General features: G+C 43.6%; 1 long non-coding RNA gene across 2 annotated transcripts in view; it reads left to right on the top strand.

Moving 5' to 3' along the window:
- Positions 1–394: 394 nt before the first annotated feature.
- LOC133276462 (uncharacterized) overlaps positions 395–15540 on the top strand; it is a 27034-nt gene continuing 11888 nt past the window's right edge. The window contains exons 1-3 of one of the 2 annotated variants that reach the window (XR_009745878.1): positions 395–2387; positions 11210–12411; positions 14817–14880. This is a non-coding gene — a long non-coding RNA (uncharacterized LOC133276462). Of the gene's footprint in view, positions 2388–10434; positions 11132–11209; positions 12412–14816; positions 14881–15540 lie in introns of those variants that run through there. The other variant, XR_009745879.1, reaches the window with a different exon arrangement.

The following is a 15540-nucleotide window of genomic DNA, read 5'->3' as shown; positions in this document are numbered from 1 at the left end:
CGCTCTCGTACCAGGCTCTGGGAAGAGCATGAGGCCGGTACTCCTTCGTCTGAGGTTACTTGCAGCGCGGTCTGCTGCGAGGGAGTTTGCTATGTTGCCACAGAACCCCCCGGTGCGCGGTTTAAACGCGTGTCCGTCCACTCCAGCCGTGTGCGCCGGGTGGCCGCCGTGGGTCTCCGCAGCACCCTGTGAGGGCGGGCAGCCATGGCGGCCCGCGGTGGGTGGGGAGGTAGGCGATACCTCTGGCTTCGTCTGAGACCCCTGAGGTAAAACCCTTCCCGGTCCGGTGTCAGGGTTAGCCCCGATCACGAGGGTTAAATTGTTGGATCTGTGGAGGTTGTCCTGTCACTGAGCTACTGGGAAATGTTGAGGGTAAAATAGGTGAAAAGTCTCCTGCTTCAGCCCTCCTCTTCAATAAGGAAAAGAAACGTTTACGTGCCTTGTTAATCTGTGTCACCCATGTATTTAACAGCTCAATAACAAATATTGCCTATATGTACTTTTATTTATTGCTAATATATCATCGGGCTCGCTGTTGTTTATCAAGTAATCATGTCCCCTCCTTCCTTCATTGTGCAAGGCTATGGCAGCCATCAAATTAACCATTTGACTTAAAAACACTAGAAATTCCAAGCCTCTCTCAGAAATTATTTCTCATCTGCGCTGTAGCGGCAGAAATATGCCTAGAGCAGGAAATACCTCAAAATGAGACCCCACTTGCAGTACTGTGTGCAGTTCTGGTGTCCTCAACATAAAAAGGACATGGAACTGTTGGAACAAGTCCAGATGAGGCCACGAGGATGATCAGGGGACTGGAGCACCTCCTGTATGAAGACAGCCTGAGGAAGTTGGGGCTGTTCAGCCTGGAGAAGAGAAGGCTGCGTGGAGACCTCAGAGCAGCCTTCCAGTATCTGAAGAGGGCCTAAAAGGATGCTGGAGAGGGACTCTTCATTAGGGACTGTAGTGATAGAACAAGAGGTAACAGGTTCAAACTTAAACAGGGGAAGTTTAGATTGGATATAAGGAAGTTCTTTCCTGTTATAGTGGTGAGGCACTGGAATGGGTTGCCCAGGGAAGTTGTGAATGCTCCATCCCTGTCGGTGTTCAAGGCCAGGTTGGACAGAGCCTTGGGTGACATGGTTTAGTGTGAGGTGTCCCTGCCCATAGCAGGGGTTTTGGAACTGGATGATCTTAAGGTCCTTTCCAACCCAAACCATTCTGTGATTCTATGATTCTATGAAGATAGAGATGTTTCCAAGAGATGTGACCCTACCCAAAATAAATGGTGTAACAGAAGCAGGAAGGGGGAGCTGTGCAGCGTAGGACAGCAAGATGAGATAGTTAGTCATCCCCAGTTTGCAGATTTCTTGAACATCCTTCAGAGCAGGAATGGTGTCCAGGAGGAGAGCAAATGGTTGAGATCCCAGAGATTTACTTGGGGTGATTTTTTGGTTATTTTAAAGCTAGTCTCTAATCAAAGCTGTTTGGTCATTCTACAGTCAAGACAGGGTAAATCCACCAGCTTAAGAGAGGTTGGATGAACCACATTGTGAGGAAACATGTCTCCAGTGGTTGTAGAGTGGTGAAACCTGAGCAGAGTCCCATGTGTCTTTCTTGACTGGAGGCCTAGTTTATAACTTGCTAATGTTAGGCTTGATGAATCCTACCTCTATTTCGTATTCTTGGCTCTGCCTACAACTTGGTAGAGGATCATATGACTGTTCCATGTAACATCTATTACACAACAGTGCAGGAGAGGAAAGTGCCTTGTTTCATCAAGGAGCAAAGTAGGAGTGGTATCTACTACATATACTTAAAGGCAGGCATGTAGTGATTTCCATTGTGGGAATATCAGGCTGGAGTGCTTTGAGATTCATCAGTGTGGGATGCTGGATAACTTCAATGTATTACTCTTACAGCATTATATGTATACTAACTCACCCTGCCTGACCTAAAGCACTCCTTGCTAAGTAGGACATCACCTTGAGGAAGATCTTACAGTTCCAGGGCTTTGTCAGCTCCACAGTGTTATTTTCTTTATTTCTTGATTGACTTTCAGCACCTTGTAATATCGGGTCTAGTCTTACATTAAAAATGTGCTCTGTTGACATTTTTTTACCACAGGTGTGCCTGAAAGAGTTTTTGTGTCCTTTTGATCGTCATTTGTATGTTGGTTTTTTTTCCTTTCCTCGTTCTTCAACATTACCTGCTGCTCACCCCAGCACTGTCTTTATTCTGGGAGAGGAACTGTGTGTTGACACATTCTGTCCTGAAGGTGGGGAAATTCGCAGTGTACGATTCCAAGTACACAGCCCATTACTGTGTGTTACAGAGAACTTTCCTCCTCTGCGCTGTGAAAACTTGTTCTACCAGTTTAAAAATGTCAGGTATGCATCTCCTTCCTCTAACATTAATCATTAATTAACATGTGATACTGACATTTCTGGTTGCTACTTAATAAAGCAAAACAGTATTTTATGTGCATTTCTAACTCCTATCATAATCTAGAATTGATGTCACAACTGTTAGTGTCAGTAGAGTCCTACCTATGGGAAGCTCTTCTACAGCCACTCTGGAAATGCTGCCTAGACCAGAGCCGCTAGAACGAGCCCATGTTTGCAAAGCTCTTGGCAATCTGAACCCTTTTTCTTGTGTTACAGGCCAAAATGCAAGTTTCTTCTCATAGAATGCACTTATTACTGCAAATAGGTGAGACTAGACACATTGAGCTAAGTAGCATGGTCAGAGAGGATTTTATTTGTATGTTTTGGACTTTATTCACAAATACTTTTTATTTTTGACTTTTTTTCCTCTCTGCATCTGGCATGGATTTGATGAGCAATTGATAGAACTGAGCAGTCGGGAAGAATGATGGAAAGGGATCTGTTAGTTATTTGAATTTCAATAGGCTCAGAAAGCTCCACAGTTAAAAGTCAGAGCCCCCTTGTGAGAGGCACTGTATGTGCACGAAGCTGTATACACCAAGATACATACTTGTATACACCAAGCTGTGTGGTGAGGCTGGAGGGAAGGGATGCCATTTAGGAGGACGTTGACAGGCTCGAGAGCTGGGCCCCTGTAAACATCATGAAGTTCCACAAGGCCAAGTGCAAGGTCCTGCACCTGTGTCAGGGCAATCCCAAGCACAAGTACAGGCTGGGAGGAGAATGGATTGAGAGCAGCCTGATGAGAAAGACTCTGGGGTATTGGGTGACAAGAAGCTCAACATGAGCTGGGAGTGTGAGATTGGAGCCCAGAAACTAACTGTATCCTGGGCTGTGCCAAAAAGAACGTGACCAGCAGGTTGAGGGAGGGGATTTTGCCGTCTGCTTCACTCTTGTGAGACTCTATCTGCAGTCTGGTGTCCAGCTCTGGAGACAACAATGTAAGAAGGATGTGGAGCGAATCCAGAGGAGGCCACAAGGGTGCTCGGAGGGCTGGAGCGCCTCTGCTATGAGGAGAGTCTGAGAGAGTTGGGCTTGTTCAGCCCGGAGAAGAGAAAGCTCCAGGGAGACCTTAGATCAGCTTCCAGTACCTAAAAGGTGGCTGTCAAGAAAGCTGGAGAGGAGCCTTTTACAAAGGTCTGTAGTGACAGGACAAGGAAGAATGGCTTTAAACTGACAGAGGGGAGATTCAGATTAGATATCAGGAAGAAGTTCTGTACTGTGAGGGTGGTGAGACACTGGCACGAGTTCCCAAAGAAGCTGTGGCTGCCTCATCCCTGGGAGTGTTCAAGGTCAGGTTGGACGGGGCTTGGAGCAACCTGGTCTAGTGGAAGGTGCTCCTGCCCATGGCAGGGGGTTGGAACTGGATGAGCTTTAAGGTCCCTTCCAACCCAAATCAGTCTGTGATTCTGCAATCCTATGGGTTTTGTTGAGAAAATAAAAAAAAACCACAATGTAAAAACAAACGAAAGCCCCAAAGCAACTGTTTTAGAAAGCTGGTAGTTTACATTTTGTACATAAGGCAACAGATAGACAAAATAGGGAACATGTGTTCACTGAGATATGAGATAGCCATGAACGAAACTGGGTTTAGCCAATGTAAAGGTTGAGTTACGTTTCTGGTCATTAGAGTTGACTTCCTTTTGTGATCAACGTGGCATTGTGATGTGTTGTTTGTATAAGAGTGGCCACTGGAAACCTCAAGACAAGACCATGGCTTGTGCAAAGTATTGTACAAATACCAGGTAGCATACAGCCGCTGATACCCTTGTTTACAATCAGTAATCCCACATGAAGTATGCTTCATGACTCATTCACACAACTTCTCCTCATGATTGACCGTGTCCTTTGTTTTTGGCAAGGCACTTCCAGCAAGAGATGATGAAAAGTTTTGGTGTCACAGCATACTTTGCTTTTCAGTGCCTAGCTGGCAGAATGAATTTCCAAGCAGTGAGATAAACTTAGAGTAATCAAAACTTTGGGATTCTTCCATGACTCAGCAGAAGGCTGACATCCCAGCCCGGATGTCTCTGCTGCCTCTCCTGTGCCAGCTCAATGGCTTTTGTGGTCCTGTCAGTCAGGTTTGTGTAGTGTGTAGTGAACTAGATTAAAAGAAACAAGGCCACACCTGGAATACTGTGTGCTGTTTTGGTCCCTGCTATATGAAAAACCACATGTGAATGGGATGGAGAAGGTTCAGAGAAGGACCACAAAGATGATTCAAGGTCTGGAAAGCTGTGTAAGGAAAAGTTGAGAGAATTCTAAGGCTTAGAGGGCTGCTGCAAGGATGGCAGAGGCTCTGTCTTCACAAGGAGCCACATGGAGACAGCAAGAGGCAATGGGTATGAGTTGTACTGAGAGAATTTTCATCTTGATTTAAGAAAGACCTTTTTTTCCAGTGAGATCAGTCACTGGAACAACCTCCCAGGGATATGCTAGAGTCCCCATTGCTGGAGGTTTTCAAAATGTGACTGGAGAGGGTGCTGGATAATCTCATTTAGGTTTGCTCCCTTTGCCATGAAAGGCTAGACCAGATAATCTTTTGAGGACCCTTTCCAGCCTGGGCTGCTCTATGATTCTATGGACATTTTTGAAAGGAGCTTGTGTCTCTTTTTTACCTAGCTATTTCTGCCTTTGGTTTAGAGTGTTGTGGGACAAACCCAAACTCTAGGTTAAGGAAGACAGATAGCAACCTCTGAACCAGATCCACCGCCATAAGGACAGGAATATGTCTGAGCTGCAGAGAGCAAGTTCCATTCCTCCCCTAGGTGATGAGGGTACATGTGTGGAAAGTGAGAGATGAGTTTGAACAGTCTGATGGTTCAGAGATAACTGAGCGTCCTGGAATGACACTTCCTAGACAAGCACTTAGAGATATCATCACTTGCTGTAAAAAATGGCCAAGATAGGATCTGTGAAGAGCAGACAGTCAGCATTTATCTCCAGGAACAACTTTAGCATTTAGTCCTGTTTGTGATTAAACCAGAAGAGTACCTCTTTTCCAGGCTATGTTCTAAATTCATTGAGAAATAGCCCTGAAGCTGCTGTGGCTGTCTGTTCTGTACAGAAGCAGAGCTGGAGGCATCAAGAGCTGCAGTTATTAACTTCTCCAGCCAGTTTTCCTTTTGTCTTCTGGATACCCTGATTACCCCCTGCTCCATTCTCTCTTCAGTACCTTATCTCCTTCCTGCATTGCTGAGGCCATCTCAGTGCTTCCAGGCCATTCCTTCTGCTTCCTCCACCATCATCCCCACCCCATCAGTGCTTCTTGACCTACTCTCTATTGCCAGAACTCTCCATGTTGCCTTGGTGGCTTCCTACTGCCCTCTCTCTCCACATCAAGCCATGTCCCTCTTTCTTGCTGCTGGCTCCAGAGCCTGATCTCCTGGGCATATTAGTGAGCTGTCTATTAAGTTGGACCTAATTTCTCTTATCTCCTTACTTCTGATGTTAGTGTACCTCACTGGTGAGACAAGATTTTCAGGTGTGAGGAAAAATCTGCAGAGGAAGTAGTTACCTAATGAGTTGTGCTGATTGCAGGGATTTTCTGCAGTTCAGCTGCGGGGAGAAGAGGAGGAGCTAAGGTGTACTTTTGGCATTCAGTATCTGTTTCACTTAAATTCTAGGTTTGCCTCTTAAATCCTTTCTTGTATCTAGTCCTTCATCTTTTCCTTCAGCAGATCCTACTCTTAGAGTAAGAGAGAGGAGTGGGATGGCCTTCTGCTGGTTTTGCAGTATCTGATTGAAAGTGGCCCAATTTTAGCAGGCTCCTGTAGCATTAATGCAATACAAAAGTATTCCAAATAGCTGTTCCTTGGCTTCTACTATTTAAAACATATATTTTCTGACATTTAATAGTAGTTTGTTCTCCCATGCATCCCAATGAGTGTTATATTCCAGTGTCAGTGAGTTTGAAATGAGTGCAACTTATTTTACTGTGGGGAGTGGAGACATGTATCACTGAATTGAATTAAATATTAATTTAATAAGTATATATAATATTTAATATAATAAATATTCTTTCCAAAGGGGAGGAGTGTGAGTAGAAAATATAGAAAGTTCTAAGAAAGCATAAAATATATGTACTCAGAAATAAATTTATCTTTTTTAAAGTGTTATGGCTTTTTAGGGTTTGGGTCTTTTTCTTCTTTTCCTTCTTCTTCTTTTCCTTTTCCTTCTCTTTCTTTCTTTCTTTTCTTTTCTTGTTTTAATTTCTAGTTTGATTCCTGTTAGAACTGTAAGTTAGTTCTTCTAATGGTCTCCTGTTGGCCCATGATATGATCTTAAATCCAGTTCCCAAGGACAGGGTGTCCTGTCATACAGTGAGCTGTATTTTGCATTTGAGCTGTATGTTCTGTTTCAGCAGAACTGAATGGTTTGTGGAGAAGAGCATGGAGAGATTCCTTGTATATCATGTTTGAGGGAAGGAATTGCTGCTGGAATCCAGGATGTTCTGTAACTGTTGTAGGAGATTCTGATAGGGCTGTGGGCTCTGTCCAGGGTCAACTTCAAGTCAGTGGAACAAAAACTGGTAATTTCATTAGGAGCTGAATATTAGATCAGGAAAGGCGTTTAGCAGACTGTAGGTGGACTTTAGACATTTAAATTTCATCTGCAATCTCTGTTTACCAGCCATCTAATCCTGCATTTGCCTTATCTCTGTAGGTGCCTCCTAGTTTCTCCTGAAAGTTCACCAACTGCACCTGCTGAATGAGGTGGAGAATCCCAGCACAAACACAACCTCATTCAACATAGTAACTTACCCATTTCCCATCCTCAGTGTCACTGGGGCTCAGCGTGTCTACAATGTGTTTGGGGAGACTCAGTGATATTTAGTTACAGACTGGGTTTCTGTGTGCTGGACCTTTACAGAAACTGGGCTGGTTTATAACCTTCATGGTTCAGAAAGCAAAAGCAAAGATAAAAGCTTCTAATCACGGTGTCACAAATGAAAGGAGGAAAGAGGGATGAAAATCCTCACCTCTAAACCTACACAAATCATGTATTTTACATTGCCATCGACAGATAAAAGAATTCCCCATTGTGGCAATCCACTAATCCCACAGGACAAGGCCATTAGAGGATAATCCTAAATGGCAACCAGCATTACTTATCCTAATGGGGGAGGATACAATTACAGAACAAGGCCTGGAAACCACAGCCTTTGCTCTGCCTTATTGCCTAATTGTTTAATGAAGTATGCACTTCATTTAAGTGAGTGCTTTGTAACTTTGTACTTGCATGTGGCTGGCAGTGGCAGCAAAGAGCTGGCTTTTCTACAGAATACTTTGTTCTCTTGGTGCAAGAAGGTATCATTAAAGACTTCATGCTCCCATAGTAAACAAGTTGAGAGATGTCTCCATAAAAGGGAAATCTCACCCTTAAAAATGAAGAATGAAAGCACATTTGTTGCACTTTCTTCCCCCCCCTACCCCCGCCCCTTTCCTCTCTTTTCCTCTTTATGTTGTGCAAAGAAACATGAAAGTAGTGTGACAGTTAGTACTAGATCTTGCAGTAACACTTCAGTTTCTAAGGTTAGGACACTGCTATCACGTGCACCTCTAAAACTGGAACAGGTGAGGCATTCCCTACTTAAAAACCAAGGGTATATCAAAAAAGGCTTGTATCAAGATGAGAACAATATTCAAGCCCTTAAATAAGTGCAAAGTCACTATGTAGAAGTGTAGAATAAGATTTTAAAAGTTAATTTTCAAATCTTCTGTGGGTTTCAAGAGGAAAACAATGGCCCTGTTCTACTCCTGAAAATATTCCTATGCTTAGGGCACTGTGTCAGACTTCAGTTCCCAGGGAGTTCCCTGGAGAAAATCAGGTGCTCAGAGACATCAGTTCCCTACCAGGCAGCTCCTACCTCCCCATATTTTTGGCTGTTTTGATCTTTTGAAGCATTTGTTTCTCTTTATAACTACAGAAGGACCTTAGACAATTAGCTCTGGGCTTGGATATCATTTTTGGCTGGGGACCCATCCCCTGGATATCAGGGGATTTGCAGTGAGAGAATATGACCCTGGGAACAGAAGAAAATGGTTTGAATGCTGGAGGCCTTTTTGAGTTCCAGTCATACAGGGGCTCTTGCAAATGCTAAATACCAAAGTAACATTGCCAGTCTTCAATATTGAGTTATGCTTGAATAGCTGTGGAATTGTTTTGTGAATAACATCAGTACAGATGAGATTGCCTGTGCACTAATCCCTTCCTCTCTTGCCAGCCCTGCCTCTTGGAAGGTAATGCCAGTGGATTTTTCTGGTTCTCACAAGGAAGGGCCCTGCTTCACTGAAGCTTCACTGCTTCACATTGCTAGAGGAAGATAGTGGAGAGAGGTGATTTGCAGTCAGATTGCTTATAGCTTTCCATGCAAACTCTGCTGTAGGTGCTGTTCTTGAAGTCTGTGGAGTGCAAATGATGTGAAGGAAACCATCACTCAGTTGCATTTGGGGCATCAACAACCAGTATGGTACAGGGCACCTGCATGTGCATGGTAGATAGATACAAATATATACAGTTAATGCATTGTTCTTGGCCCAAAAGAAGTGACGAATGACTTGTAACTGATAATTAAAGGCTTTAAGGGAAATAAAAGGACTTTAAAATGAAGTAAAGTGCAAATCTTTTGTTCTTGGGACACTTTGTAACTTGTTTTCATGAAACTAGGTTTTCAACATCGTTTAACAAATCATTACAGGCCTTTCAATAAATTACAGTCATTAACTTTGCCTGGGGTAACGGAGGGCAGGATTTCAATTCAGGCAGTAAGGAGCCTGTCCTCTAGGCTTGTGTTCAAGATCACAAGAGTGTCAGAGCCATCATCAATTCAAGGACCAACAGGAAAAAACTGGCCTGCAGCCATCTATTGTATCTTTACAATGCAGATGGGTTCTGCTTGGCCGGTGTGCACTTCTCAGGCTGATTTTGTCTGTGCTCACCTCAGGCTTCCTCCTCGATCTGTCTTGCACTTAGAAGAGCTAAAGCATGGGAAGACCCTGGTTCCTTTGCCTTTAAGGACATACCTGCCAGCTCTTTTGTAGGGAGTTTCCTGCAGGACTGACACAGAGGCAGGGACCTGACTCATGGCTGCTGGGGACATCTCCTGGAAGAGCTGTCATGGAATGCCTGCAGCGCAGCTCTGAATCAGCCCTGAGCAGTCTCATTAGCACCTGAGCATCCCCTATGTGCTTATGTTCCCAGTTATTTTTGTATCCTCTATGCAACCACCTTAACAGGAACTCTTTGTTCACATAATGAATGTTGTTTCCTTCTTCATCTACATGGAAATGCTTACATAAACTTTTGTGTAAATCCTTTAAGATATAAGTTTTTAATTAAGAAAAAAAACCCCATAACTTTGCTTGAAACTGATGTTCAGTCCTTTTCCCTAAACGAAATATTTTAGCTTCTTTGAAGAAAAAGGTTGCAAAACTATTCCTTTGGCTTAAAGTACTGTCTTGCCAGGTCTGTTATTAGAGCTGCTTATCAGCCTGAGGTGACATTTGCTTTTTGTTTCCAAGTTTCAACTGCTTGCTTTTAGTTTTATTACTGGTGGTGCCTCAAATTCTGTGGTTACAGATGGCCATGGTCTGAAATGGCTTCTGTGAGTCAGAGAGAGATCCAGAGTGGCAGAGAGGAAAATGAAACAGAGGGCACAGATCACGTCTGTCTCAGCTTTGCAGGAGCATGATTGTACAACAGGACCAAATGTTGTCCAGTGGAGAAGGCATTGCATCCTGACTGACAGGGGTGGCTGTGGTCTGAGTAGAGCCTTTGGAGTAAAAGCGGTTAGATTACATCTTCTACTCAGTGTGCTGGTGAGAGCTGTGCAGAAGCTGCCAGACACAAAGCTGACATAACCTCTACCCCATTACCATGGACTGCTGGAGGTTTAGCCTGGGCTGGACCCCACTTGTCACCTTGCACATTTATCTTGTGCTTGTTGACCTACCTGGGTTCGTCGCATTCCAGAGCTGGTCATTGAATGTTGTTTGTGTGAATTCCTCTGCAGCTTCAGCACAGCCCAGTATCCTGCCTGGTTTTATGTTTGAAGTTACAGGCTTAGAATCATAAAATCTCAGACTGGTTTGGGTTGAAGGGACCTTAAAACTCATCCAGTTCCAACCCCCTGCCACGGGCAGGGACACCTTCCACTAGAGCAGATTGCTCCAAGCTCCAAACTGGCCTTGAACACTGCCAGGGATGGGGCAGCCACAGCTTCTCTTGGCTTCCTTCACCATAGTGGCTTTGAACAACGTAATCACTCCCCATTCTTTTGGAAACTGGGGGAGAATGGTTAATTCAGGCTGATAATCAGTGAGCCCTGAGATTCTAAGTATTATTTATGGTATCATTGCAGGTGGTCACACTTCCTTACTCTTAGTGAAGCCAGGCATAAAGCTGAAGCTCAGATAAGGAGACACATGGCATTTGTATTCTTTAATATTTACAATAGTCTAATGATTACCATTGCAGACTCTTGCAAAGTGTTCACCTGCCCTGGGGGACGGAATGACTCAGCAGGCTGTCTGCATTACAGTTGGAACATTGTTCCTGTTGGGTGAGGACTCTCAACAGTTCGTCTTGTGCCTTGGCATCTACAGTCACTCTGGACTAACACCTTCAGCAGTTTTCTTCTCTATATAGCCAGCAGTGTGACAAGCACATTAGTTCATCACCAGCTTGTGAGTAGCACAGCTGATGAGTTTTTATCGTTCACTGCTTTTAGTATGTCACAGAAAACTTTGTAACTTCCTTTACAGATGGGGAAACTGAGTCATGGAGAGAAAAGTTCACCACTTAAGGAGGATGGAAAGGGTGATACTGTGATCCTGGTGGGCTGAACTCTGGCTGGGACACCTTTCCTCTGGATTGCTACCTATTCCTGAAAATCTGAGGCATGAAGGCATAACTGTCACACTCTGCTCACCTCTTCTATCCGGCTTGCTGATCCAGGATACTGGAAGGTCTTTTGGAATCCCTTGTTCTCTCCAGGACCTCTTACCTATCTACACAAACTCATTTGGATCTATAAATAAAATTCCCTAGGGAAGCCAGACTAGCCAGGCTTTCGCAAACTGTGCTCCGCTGAATGGTCCAGGTCCCAAAACACATCTGTATATCTTACAGGTGTATTTCTTAAAGCAGAACAGGGTCTCCTCTTGCTTCCAAGATCTTCCTAGGGACTGGTACCAAGCCACCTATCTTGAAAACTGGATTGCAACTGGTCCTCCAACGTAATCAGTGAGGATGCAAAGACTCTTGGGGCTTCAAGGAAAGGGAGAAGAGACTTTAGACCCACGACTTGCATGACTTCAAAAGCACTTTCTCACACATGCTGTTCAGAGAGCAGCCTCATTAAACCATTCCCTGAGGGATAATGAGGAGAAAACCAAGGAACTGGCCAATCACATTAACCAGGAATTGCTTCAAGATGCGATCTGATATTGCCCTCTGCTGACAGTTTGCTACATAGTGCCATCGGTTTAAAATGAAGTATGTTGTGTAGTAACGCAACAAGGATTTCTGAAGATCTGTAGTAAATCTCCATCAGACAGAGATTTTCGGGGTTTATTGCTTGATTTTTTTAGTGTCCTTTCTCAATGTTGTAACTTATATGCTACATATCAAGCATTCCACATCAGAGATGAACCCAGTCTAAGCTGTTGTGCAAGGCACTGAGTGTACACATAGCGAGAGCCAGTTTTCCCCTGGGGGGTCCTGTGGTCTACAGACACAAGACAGATAAAGGACAGTGAAAAAAAGGCAGCAATCAGCTCCATTTCACATATAGGCCACTGAGCTACTGAAGGATCTAGCTGAACCCACAAAAGGCAGCTCTATTGCCCTGCCTGGAAGCTGTAGTCAGATGAATTCAAACCAAAAATAAGCTGCAAGTTCTGACTGCAAGAGAAATGGATCACACTGTTGGCACCTTCTTCTCCTTCTTCTTTTTCTTCACAAGGTTAGATAATTCCTTAGCAATTCAGTCCAATGCCTTATAGGGGTAAGCAGGCCAAGAAGAAATGACCTATGATAAGTAGGAGGTTGGACTGCGCAGTCATGTTACTTTTCTGCCTCCATCAGCTCACCCAAGGTCACACTGGAGTTTTGTGAGAAAGCTGGGTAGGGAATCCAGATTTGGTTTCTCTCATGTTTTTAAACTGTTTTCCCTCTGGTTTACATTTCAGAACTAAAAAATGGCTGATAGAATCATATCACAGAATCATAGAAAGTTTTGGGTCAGAAGGGTCCTTATCAAAGCCCCATCCAACCTGGCCTTGAACACCTCCAGAGATGGCACATCTACAGCTTCTCTGAGCAACCAGTGCCAGTGTCTCACCATCCTCATGTCCTTATAGGACTTTATATTCATTATAGGAATTTTATGTGTATATATATATATATATATATATATAAATTCATTATAGGAATGCATTTAAATATTATAGTGATGGATGGACAGAAAACTCTAGGACAGTTTAGCAGGGTTTTTTTTAGCCTATGTGCTACTGAGCTCTTTACCAGGACTTTTGCTGAGGTAAATTTACTGTTGGCATTTTGCTACTTTGGTAACTGTGTGTGGTGAATAAATTGATGTTGCATTGCAACCATCCAGTGCCTCATGAAGATCTCAAGCTGTCCACGGAAATATTCTAAATAAATGCTCATGTAGAAAAAGACTAAAAGCTTATGGGAATATCCACAGACAGCAAACAAAAAGACTTTATCTTTGACAACTTCCATTTTACCATGCTGAGTACATGGGAAGTACTAAGTGTCTTTTCACAGGCTGTGTAAGAGGACAAGTCCTTGCCACCAGATAAATGCTATTCCCCTGTTCAAGCAGCAGAGGCTTCAGATTTCAGGGATTCAGACCAGTTTCCAAGCCCAGCTCTGGGGGGAAGGCATCAACATTTTAATTCCTGAACTGTAGTGATGTCACTGTATTAAACAGGTCTTCCATCTAAGACAAGGACACTCTTACAAAACCTATGACCTGTGGACTTTGCTGTCACCGTCCTAGCTAACTAGGCTGTGGCAGTTAAATCTCAGGTGTAAAGGATGGGGCCAGTTCTGCGCACGCTGCGCCTCACCTAAAAAATCCAGTGCACAGGCTGGAGGTGTTTACTCTCACTTGTCTGTATAGACAGGCGAGGGTCAAAACGGCAGGTGACAAGGTGCATGGGAAGCTGCAGATCCAACCTTGCATGTAGGCAGATCAGGACTTTGGTCACTCAAGATTGCCTCAGGAGAGGTCAGTCCTGGTCAGAAAATTCCTGATTGCCTAAGCAGCCTTTTTCCAAACAGATTTGCCTATCCCACATGCCCTTGGTCACTGTGCTTGTAGTAAGCATGGGTAAAGCCCTTCCTAAACCTTTGCTCACGAAGCCAAGCCATCAAATAAGTTATAGCAAGAATAACAGCAACAGTAAGTAATAATATTGATAATTGGTAATAACCTCAGGCTAATGAATAAGGGGCTGATTATCCTTGCAGGAATATTCTTGCTGGTCCCAATGAAAAAGGGGTAAATAGGTCCGTTTTCCAGTCCTCTGAATAGCCACTCCGGAGAGCACCTTTGTATTCCTCCAGCAGCGCCTTTTGTCAGAGAACCAAACATTCTCATTACCCTGCTCTTTCATCTATTAAATCTCATTTCTTACAGGTTTTGCATTAAAACCTGATGCTTTCCCCCAGTCCGGTAGTGATACCAGTTAGATTGCACAGAGAAGGGGTAAATGCTTCATCCCTGGCAGTGTTCAAAGCCAGGTTATACAGCGCCTTGGGTGACACAGTCTAGTGTGAGGTGTCCCTGCCTATGACAGGGGGTTGGAACTGGATGACCTTAAGGTCCTTTCCAACTCAAACCATTCTATGATTCCATGATTCTATGGTATGTGGTATTTTGTAAAGCTTTCTGGATTTGTATGTACTTACATAAGAATCTCAGCATTCACAAAACAAATAATCCTCAAGGAGGGAAAAAAAAAAACAACAAAGAATTCTGACTTCACACTAAGGACTTAGAAGCAAAAAAAAACCAAACAAACAAGAAAAAGCACACTATAAAGTATTTTAACCTAATCTAGTGGAGCCTTGAAAGAGAAGGGAGGCTGATGCAGAAGTCTGTATTTATACAATATCCTAACACTTAGAACAGAGATCTTTGTTATGGGATGAACTCTGTTAAAGAACAGATGATAAAATTTTAATGGCATGAAGGGTATATTTCATTAAATAGGTGCAAAAAATATCCTTATCTAGACTAAAGACCACATTAGGAGAATGACTTCATGTATTCATTTGCTTTTTCCTTTCCCCCATGTTCTATATATGTTTAAATAATTCTTTATTGTTCCTTTCCAGAAGCATCACTCTGTGTCTACACTGAGACTGATTTGGGGCCAGGAAGTGGAGAAGAGCAGAGCAGGTATATATCACATTATCCTTGAGGCTGACAGGGCAGAGCTGACAGGGAAATAATCGCTCATCTTTCCAAAAATGATTTCATCCCCTGTAATTGTTTATAGGAGGACAGGTCTGGAATAAAACCCAAGTGCCACTGACACCTCCTCTGTCATCAGCAGCTGAGGCAGCCTGAATGTCAGCATTCTCTTATTGCAGTTGATTTGTCCTTAAAAACTTCTTCAGAAAGCAGCCTATGGTTAGACATGACCCATTACATCAGACCTCCCTGACATACAGCCCTAATGAGCCGGGTTGCAGATAGTCTAAAACGTTGCCATCCAGCCCTGCCCTGCCTTTCCAGGAGGTGGCTTGCCTTCAGCAGGATCAGTGGATGAGATCAATACCTATATCCATATCAAGTCCAACAGGTGAGCTTGTGCTGCAGTTAAAGTTAGTGTAAAGAGTTGGCTCTGTTTCAGTCTAGGCTACAGGAATGTTTCTTTTTCTCAGTTAACTTCACAGCATGACAAGTTTTGGTTTCAGCAGGCTGAAAATACTGTCTTACCTAAGGAGGGAAAATGAAAGTCTCTTGTGGTAAGTAGCTATGAACAACAGCCATGAATCCAGCCCAGGAATCTGGCTGAGACTTTAGCAGTACAAATTCAACTTGTTATTTTATCAT

Source organism: Pezoporus flaviventris, unplaced genomic scaffold (genome assembly GCF_033815535.1).
Source record: "Pezoporus flaviventris isolate CSIRO_AGI_PZ_B2104156 unplaced genomic scaffold, CSIRO_AGI_Pfla_v1 ptg000045l, whole genome shotgun sequence".
Lineage (NCBI taxonomy): Eukaryota > Metazoa > Chordata > Aves > Psittaciformes > Psittacidae > Pezoporus > Pezoporus flaviventris.
Note: the sequence above shows the minus strand (reverse complement) of the source record. Positions and strands in the feature narration are given on the sequence as shown.